Source organism: Choristoneura fumiferana, chromosome 16 (genome assembly GCF_025370935.1).
Source record: "Choristoneura fumiferana chromosome 16, NRCan_CFum_1, whole genome shotgun sequence".
NCBI classification, from domain to species: domain Eukaryota; kingdom Metazoa; phylum Arthropoda; class Insecta; order Lepidoptera; family Tortricidae; genus Choristoneura; species Choristoneura fumiferana.
The window spans coordinates 15,544,839-15,554,997 of NC_133487.1; positions in this window are offsets into that span (position 1 = coordinate 15,544,839).

Here is a 10,159-nt window from a genome sequence, read left to right on the forward strand (position 1 = left end):
GTTTGCTAATGTCTTTCGGAACTCGAAACAACAGAACGATTTCAATCTTCAAGAAAATGAAAAAAACCGACGAGGCCCGAGCGACATTAACATTCTCGTTGTGTACTGTTACTGTTTCAATTTTGTAGGTTTACAAGATGTCTTTGACCATGCCATGGGGCTAAAAGAAAACCTTGGATTTAAAGCCCCATTGTCAACACCCTGTAGATTACAATACATATTTACAAATTGGAACATGATTGACACGGAATTTTCTTTCATTATAAAATTTATAAGTCTTACAAGCGGGATGGGACCCGTTGCGCGTATCCATCGGGGAAATCTCTGAGTATGACGAGTTGATGAGACGGCTGCGTCAGGAGCGGGGGTCACCGACCCGCCAGACCTAGTTGGGTATTGCAACACGTTACTGTTACTATGCAATGTGGAGTTACGGTTTGTTTTTGTTTTTATTTCGACTGTAATGTTTCTTAGAACAAAACTTTTGGACTATGCAAAGGCCATGTTAGTTAACAGCTAGCAGGGAGACGAGCGATATAACGGCGTGGGAAAGGCACTCAATGGTGCGTGCATCCTTTTAATTTATTCTCATAGATTTGGTATGTAGTTGATTGTAATACAATTTTTTTCGTTTGTAGTATCTAAAAATATATTACAAAAGTTTGATAAACTTATATCCATTTCATGAAAGACATTAAGTAAAATTGTTTCTGCACTTTATCAATTAGTTTCTTGTAGTAAAAAATCGTTTGTAATAAAAAAAAAACTTAATCTTTCGTAACGAAACTTTGCACCTGATACTTGTAGCACCCGACTTTGGAAAATCTCATTGTTCTTTAATGATTCTCATAGATTTCGGTATGTAGTTGAACTAGTAACAATGATTTCGTTTGTAGTAACTACTAAAAAAAAATTAGAGCACTTTGAAAAAAAAAAAAATCAAAAAAATTTTTTTTTTGTATATCTACACTATCATTCCGGTTTGTAGTTGATTGTAGTATCAATTTTTTCTTGCAGAAGCTCTAAAAAAAATACGAGGGTTTGAAGTGGCCCTAAAGTTTAGTAGTTTGATTCTTGAATCGAATCATTTGCATTATGCTATACTAGAAAGTGGCATACAATCTTAATAATTCTAACACTATAAACAAAATTACCACTGCTACAAACTAAAAAAGGTTAATAACCACTATTACAAACAAAATAAAGTTACTACAAACGCCGTTAGCACAGCTAAAAAAGTAATAAAGTTAATATGGTCTAAATTAGTGCTACTACAAACAAAATAAAGTAAGTACACGAAATAACTTTAGTACAAATGAAATAAAGACACTACAAACGTAATGATTGTCACTACAAAACAAAATAACGTTATTACTTTTTAGTAACCTAATATCGTTTGTAGTCGTGTATTTATTTACAATTATCTTTTTTTTAGTTGGCAGTAACTAAATAAATTAAATACAAACTGATGAATGCTACTTCAAGGGAAATGAAGTTACTACAAACGTGAATAAACTACTACAAACGAAATGACTGCTACTACAAACAAAATCAAGTTACTACAAACGCAAAGAAAGCTACTACAAACGATATTTACTTACTACAAACGAAATGACTGCTACTACAAACAAAATCAAGTTACTACAAACGTAAATAACTACTACAAACGAAATTACGTTACTACAAACAAAACAAGCTACTACAAACGAAAGAAGTTACTACAAACGAAATTACTGCTACTACAAACAAAATAAAGTTACTACACGTAAATAGCTACTACAAACGATATTTAGTTACTACAAACGAAATTACTGCTACTACAAACAAATCAAGTTACTACAAACGTAAATGAAGCTACTACAAAAGATATTTAGTTACTACAAACGAAATTACTGCTACTACAAACAAAATCAAGTTACTACAAACGTAAATGAAGCTACTACAAACGATATTTAGTTACTACAAACGAAATTACTGCTACTACAAACAAAATCAAGTTACTACACAAAGTAAAGAAGCTACTACAAACGATATTTAGTTACTACAAACGAAATTACTGCTACTACAAACAAAATCAAGTTACTACAAACGTAAATGAAGCTACTACAAACGATATTTAGTTACTACAAACGAAATTACTGCTACTACAAACAAATCAAGTTACTACAAACGTAAATAAAGCTACTACAAACGATATTTAGTTACTACAAACGAAATTACTGCTACTACAAACAAAATCAAGTTACTACAAACGTAAATGAAGCTACTACAAACGATATTTAGTTACTACAAACGAAATTACTGTGCTACTACAAACAAATCAAGTTACTACAAACGTAAATAAAGCTACTACAAACGATATTTAGTTACTACAAACGAAATTACTGCTACTACAAACAAATCAAGTTACTACAAACGTAAATGAAGCTACTACAAACGATATTTAGTTACTACAAACGAAATTACTGCTACTACAAACAAAATCAAGTTACTACAAACGTAAATGAAGCTACTACAAACGATATTTAGTTACTACAAACGAAATTACTGCTACTACAAACAAATCAAGTTACTACAAACGTAAATGAAGCTACTACAAACGATATTTAGTTACTACAAACGAAATTACTGCTACTACAAACAAAATCAAGTTACTACAAACGTAAATAAAGCTACTACAAACGATATTTAGTTACTACAAACGAAATTACTGCTACTACAAACAAAATCAGTTACTACAAACGTAAATGAAGCTACTACAAACGATATTTAGTTACTACAAACGAAATTACTGCTACTACAAACAAAAAAGTTACTACAAACGTAAATAAAGCTACTACAAAAACGATATTTTACTACAAACGAATTACTGCTACTACAAAAAATCAAGTTACTACAAACGTAAATGAAGCTACTACAAACGATATTTAGTTACTACAAACGAAATTACTGCTACTACAAACAAAAATCAAGTTACTACAAACGTAAATAAAGCTACTACAAACGATATTTAGTTACTACAAACGAAATTACTGCTACTACAAACAAAATCAAGTTACTACAAACGTAAATGAAGCTACTACAAACGATATTTAGTTACTACAAACGAAATTACTGCTACTACAAACAAAATCAAGTTACTACAAACGTAAATGAAGCTACTACAAACGATATTAGTTACTACAAACGAAATTACTGCTACTACAAACAAAATCAAGTTACTACAAACGTAAATGAAGCTACTACAAACGATATTTAGTTACTACAAACGAAATTACTGCTACTACAAACAAAATCAAGTTACTACAAACGTAAATAAAGCTACTACAAACGATATTTAGTTACTACAAACAAAATCAAGTTACTACAAACGTAAATGAAGCTACTACAAACGATATTTAGTTACTACAAACGAAATTACTGCTACTACAAACAAAATCAAGTTACTACAAACGTAAAGAAAGCTACTACAAACGATATTTAGTTACTACAAACGAAATTACTGCTACTACAAACAAAATCAAGTTACTACAAACGTAAATAAACTACTACAAACGATATTTAGTTACTACAAACGAAATTACTGCTACTACAAACATAATCAAGTTACTACAAACGTTAAGGAAGCTACTACAAACGATATTTAGTTACTATAAAACGAAATTACTGCTACTACACACAAAATCAAGTTACTACAAACGTAAATGAAGCTACTACAAACGATATTTAGTTACTACAAACGAAATTACTGCTACTACAAACAAAATCAAGTTACTACAAACGTAAATGAAGCTACTACAAACGATATTTAGTTACTACAAACGAAATTACTGCTACTACAAACAAAAATCAAGTTACTACAAACGTAAATAAAAACTACTACAAACGATATTTAGTTACTACAAACGAATTACTGCTACTACAAACAAAATCAAGTTACTACAAACGCAAAGAAAGCTACTACAAACGATATTTAGTTACTACAGACAAAATTACTGCTACTACAAACAAAATCAAGCTACTACAAACGTAAAAAAGCTACTGCAAACGAAATAAACCTACATAAACGAATTACCGCTACTACAAACGACATAGAGATACTACAAATGAAGCTACTTAGTTTCATAGCAGTTATTTTGTGTCGTTATTTATATAAACGAAATGAAATGCGTTTAAACTAGGCATATCAATTTCTAGAATCTCAAAATATAATCGTAGTTCAGTTAGTTCTGTGTTTCTTGATAATGTTATAGATAAAGTATTCAAAGACTCTGTATGTCTTGTTTTTTAAAAGACGATCATAGAATTTGGTCATAGTTTTTTACCCATGTTAATTAGCTTCAAATTGTAACGAAAACTTAGTTGCGGAGTTTACTTCTAATTTTCTGATGTTTGATAGAGAAATTGTAAATGCTGCTCTACATAGAGTTGATAATTATGTTAAAAATTTAGAGGAAAATGCTACCGTACAACGGCCAACCGAGTGTCTTTTCAGCCTGGACATTGGGAGAATCTTCGATAGTTTCGATGGTGCTATAATTTTAGGGTTCCGGAGCCAAAATGGCAAAAACGGAAACCTTGTAGTTTCGCCATGTCTGTCTGTCTGTCTGTCCGTTCCTCCGCGGCTTTGCTCAGGGACATCAATGCTATAAAGCTGTAATTTTGCATATATATGTATGTAAACTATGCCGACAAAATGGCACCATAACTCACGTCTTAAATCGAGTTTAGCTCGACATGTTTCGATAGTTTTTAGTATTTGTTATTATAATGGCAACAGAAATACATCATCTGTGAAAATTTCAACTGTAAACACTGTAATCACAGTGCATGAGATCCAGCCTGGTGACAGACAGACAGACAATGGATTTTTAGCAATAGGGTCCTGGTTTTGCCCTTTGAGTACGGAACCCTGAAAAGTTGAATAATCTGTGTGTGTTTTTTGTTTTTGCCGGATTTCAGCCACAATATACAAATTAATTGAATTGCCGTATTCTGTTTACTAGTTAGGTAATAAATAATATAATTTAGAGTAAATTATGTTTTTACTAGCTTTTACCCGCGGCTTCGCACGCGTAAACTATTCGGTCTGGTAGTTGCAATTGAAATTTTCGGGATTTTACAAAATTACCCTGGAAATTTCCAAAATTTTTATCGTGGTCTTCATTGAGGTTGTGTTGTGAATAACTGTACAAAATTCAAGACTTAACCCAGTGCTGAAATTTCAAAAATTTTCCCTATCTAAATTCAAATTCAAATAATTTATTCGGTAAATAGGCCGCAATGGGCACATTTACACATCATTTTTTAAACTACCAGTGCTTTCGGAAAGACCATCATTGCCAAGAAGAATGCGCCGCAAGAAACTTGGCAGAAAATCATTATTTAAAAAAATTACAAATAAAATACTTTAAAACTACAGTGTACAACTAAAGAAAAAATTACAAAATAATAATAATATATACAGAGATGTATGAGGTCCTTAGTAACAAAACTATCCCGTTTGAATATCGGGAGAAAAAGTAGCGTACTTATGTGTTATTCCAGATGTCCGGCTACCTACATACCAAATTTCATGCCTCTAAGCTCAGCGGTTATTATTTCAAGATTTTATCCCTATCCCGTGGGAATATCGGGTAAAAAATAGCCTATGTGTTATTCAGAGGTCCAGCTACCTACATACCAAATTTCATGCTCTAAGCCCAATGGTTTTATTTTCGAATTATTATCTAGGTCCTGTGGGAATATCGGGATAAAAAGTAGCCTATGTGATATTACAGAGCTCCAGCTACCTACATACTAAATTTCATGGCTCTAAGCCCAGCGGTTGTTATTTCAAGATTTTATCCCTATCCCGTGGGAATATCGGGATAAAAAGTGTGTATGTTTAATCCAGGTTATAACCTAACTTTTCGCCAAATTTCATCCAAATCCGTAAAGCCGTTTCAGCGTGAAAAAGTAACAAACTACTGACTCACTCACTCACAAACTTTCACATTTATAATTTAGTAGGATTAATATATCCCTTATTTACGAGCTAACTTATTCAACAAAAGCAATGACCAACATGTAATCAATATTAAATAAAAACTATTAAGTATAGTTATTATTATTAAAGCTATAATAGTTATATTATTAGTTATCAAAGCTTGTAAAATGGTTTGTTTCTGCGCACAAATAAAAAAATAATTATTGGGTATATATCTGATATATATCCGATTTACATAAACAATCCGAGTTTTGATTTTATTATAAAAATCTGATTTTTTCGCACCCTGATATATAGATAGATGTATTTTAATCGTGTAAATCAACTAGGCGCAGCGCAGGTGTTCAATACGTATCGTTACATTAGCGAAATTCATGATTATCATGATGTACTTTTTGGGAAGTAAATTATAATTGGGAGCACCACACCACCAAGACGATTTAATTATTATTATCAATTACACGATTTTGTTGTATGAAGATGTTATCTTTTTTTTTTTACTTGTATTTTCAAATCTTCTCTTCTTTTTGTTTAGATTTCTTTATTATGGAATTTTTAATGATGATGTTCAAGAGCAAATGTACGAGTCACTACTAAATATATCGAAATGACCATAGGTGTCCCTACAATATTTGAGAGTTCCCTCGATTTCCTTAGGATCCAATCATCAGATCCTGATTTTGTGCCTATGGGATGGGACTAAATTAGAAATATTCCTCAAATCTTTTCTCATAAATGACAACGGAGTTCTGAGGTAACAGCCAAAAAAATACAACCGAATTGATAACCTCCTCCTTTTCCAAAAAAAGCTGTCATCCAAACTTCCAAACTATAATATTATAACTGCGAAAGTAACTCTGTCTGTCTGTCTGTCTGTTACGCTTTCACGCCTAAACCGCTGAACCGATTTTGATGAAATTTGGTGCAGAGATTGAATAGACCTTGGGAAAGAACGTAGGCTATCTTTTATCGCGAAAAAGAGGCTAGGGGATGAAAGTTTACAAGGTGGAAGTTCGTCGCCGTCGAAGATAAAACCATGAAACTTGGCATTTAGGCACTTAATAAGAAATAAATCGATATTTGTTTGAATTTTTTGAAAATTCGACCAGTGTTGGGATGAAATAGGGGATGACAGTTTATATGGAAGGTCGTCATGACCGTAGATAAATCGATGAATCTTTATTAAACTTGCCATTTTGGCACGTGATAAGAAGTAACTGGATATTTGTTCGCGCGTTATTTAAAATTTTTCCTGTGAGGGGCTGAAATAGGGATGAAAGTTTATATGGAAGATCGTCATTGTCGAAGATAAATCGATGGTTCTTTATGAAACTTGGCATTCGGGCACTTATAAGAAATAAATAGATATTTTTTCAAGTGTTTTTGAAAATTTTACCTGCGAGGTGATGTTAGCAGAGGGGATGATGCAGTGTTAGCAGAGCCTTCTAAGCTCAAACAAAATGTACGCAATGGGGGGTCATTAGAGACTTATTGACATAGACAGTCAGACATGAAAAATTATAATTTCAGATTTTTCTTATTTATTGTGCTATAAAAAGCCGTGGTGGCCTAGTGGTTTGCCCTGTCGCCTCTCAAGCAGAGGGTCGTGGGTTCAAACCCCGGCTCGCACCTCTGTTTTTCGAAATTCATGTGCGGCATTACATTTGAAATTTACCACGGGCTTTGCGGTGAAGGAAAACATCGTGAGGAAACCTGCATAAACCTGCGAAGCAATTCAATGGTGAGTGTGAAGTTCCCAATCCGCACTGGACCCGCGTGGGAACTATGGCCCAAGCTCTCTTGTTCTGAGAGGAGGCCTGTGCCCAGCAGTGGGACGTATATATTGGCTGGGATGGAAAGTAAAAATAATGAGTTGCTAACTTCGCATTACACTTTACACCTGTTAGGATCTCAACAGTTCTCGGTTGCTAGACAACAAATCCGTAAGAAAATGCATAGGTTTAAAATTATAGATATTTTTTATAGATATCTTACTACCTATCGTACTACGGACTACATAACGAAAAACACTGCTACGCGCTACGACTACGCCGTAGTAAATTTTGCATTAAAAAGACCAAAAAGTTAAAAATAATTTAAATCAGATAAGAAATTGTAATCTTTGCGTCTTATCACAGTCCGAATTATTATAAATAAAAGTGGTACATTTACAAGAAGTTTTAATTAAAGCCTATTAAAAAAAAAAACAAAGATATATATAATGGCTTGTCGTTATTGGTTCCTAGGACAGAGTCCGTACAAATCTGCCCATCCTCCTTTTTAACCCCCGACGCAAAAAGAGGGGTGTTATAAGTTTGACCGCTATGTGTATCTGTCTGTGGCACCGTAACTCTTGAACGGGTGGACCTATTTTAAATAATTTTAATGCATTTTTTATATATTTGAAATCAGTATTTTAGCGATGATTCTTAAACATGTTTCATCAAAATCGGCTCAGCCGTTTTTAAGATATTGAACTTTGAAGTGACAAAGTCGGGGTTTTCCAACTGTTTGTCGGTCAGGTTAGTCGTTACTACGTATTCGTAGTCTAGCAATCAAGAACGGCTGAGATGATAAGATATAGGTGCAACGCGAAGTTAGCATCTAATTTGTATTTATCTAAGTTTCTCTAAGAAACTCTAAGTTTTCATTCATGTTGGTAGTGCTGCCGCCGAAAACTGCTAAAATGCCAACCAGAACTCTGCGCAAAACCATATCATATCACAATATTCATGAATACCTGTGGGACATGAATTTATATTATGATCTATTTTAATATTCTTAATTGTCAGTTAGAGACACATTGTAGTTTTCTATTATTGAAATAATTTTGAAAATCTGCCCTGAAATTGAAATCCATTTTTACTCTGCGGAAAGTTAGCAATTTTTTTTAATTAGTCTATATAAATCAGGGATAGTGTATGGTAGAGTCACGTGCCAGTATGTCTTTCTCTGTCTAATCTTGAATTTCAAACCATAACTTTGTTATTTGTAAAGGTAGCTTAATATTTGTTTCTCTATTCGATAACAGGCATTGTGAAGTTTTAATTTATAATACATATAAAAAATAGTCAAATACTGTATTGGCAATGAGGGCTATGTTTTTTGTCTTTCTAAATGGCGCCAGCGTGGCGTGAGGTTTTTAAGTGTGACTTTACGTCTGTTATTACGGGCGTGAAAAAAAAGTTTAGATTAAAATCATATTTAATACACCTTAAAACCGTACCATAAAAATATCGAGCAACCACAGTGTTGCGTAGTCCCGTTTTGCTCGGTTCGGGGAAAAAAAGGGAGGAAAAGTTTCCGAAAGATAAAACTGTCTCAAAACACAGACATTCATTGCCCCTTAACGCATAATTGCCAAAATTAATTTCAGGTAATGCGAAATATTCACAAAATTATTCTAATTAAAAATAAACCCGCGTAGCTCACCCAAAAACTATGAGATTTGACATTTCGGAGACCTCACGCTACACTAGCGCCTCTAGCGGCGAATTCATACGCGTTTAGTAACATATTGAATGGCATCCAACCTACTTTCCTGGTGGCCGTTATATTTGCTGCCACTGATGTATTAAACTGTTTGCTGCCATAAAAAAAACCTAACATCGAAGGCTATGGCGAGAGCTACGCGCCGCTTCGTTCCCGCCTTCTATTCCGAACCGTCTTCCTTAATAACGCTTAATAAATACTTTCAACGAAAATTGGTTTCAACAAAATCGGATATACCGTTTTTGAGTGATTGCCGAAAAACTGCGGTTCTCAACAAAAGTACGTAAGTGCCGTGAAGATACGCTCTTTTTCTGGTAATAGATGTTACGACTGTAGTAAGTGTTTTAATAGTGTTATAACGCACATAATATTACTTGATTTTTTCGTAATGGCTACGGAACCCTATCTTGGGCGTGTCCGACACGCTCTTGGCCGTTTTTTTTTTTTTTTTTGTCGGTAATCTTTCTTTTCTCAGATTTCAATGCAATTTGGTGTATTGGTAAAGTTGCTTATGCTTTGTCCTACAATTTTCATTGAGTTATACAAAATGTCCATAAAAATTTAGTATAAAAAGAGGAACTCAAAATTAAAAAAAAGGACAACAAAATAATAAATGGCCCTAAAAGATATATGACAATAAATATATGTATAAAGCACATTGACATTATGAATTTCAAT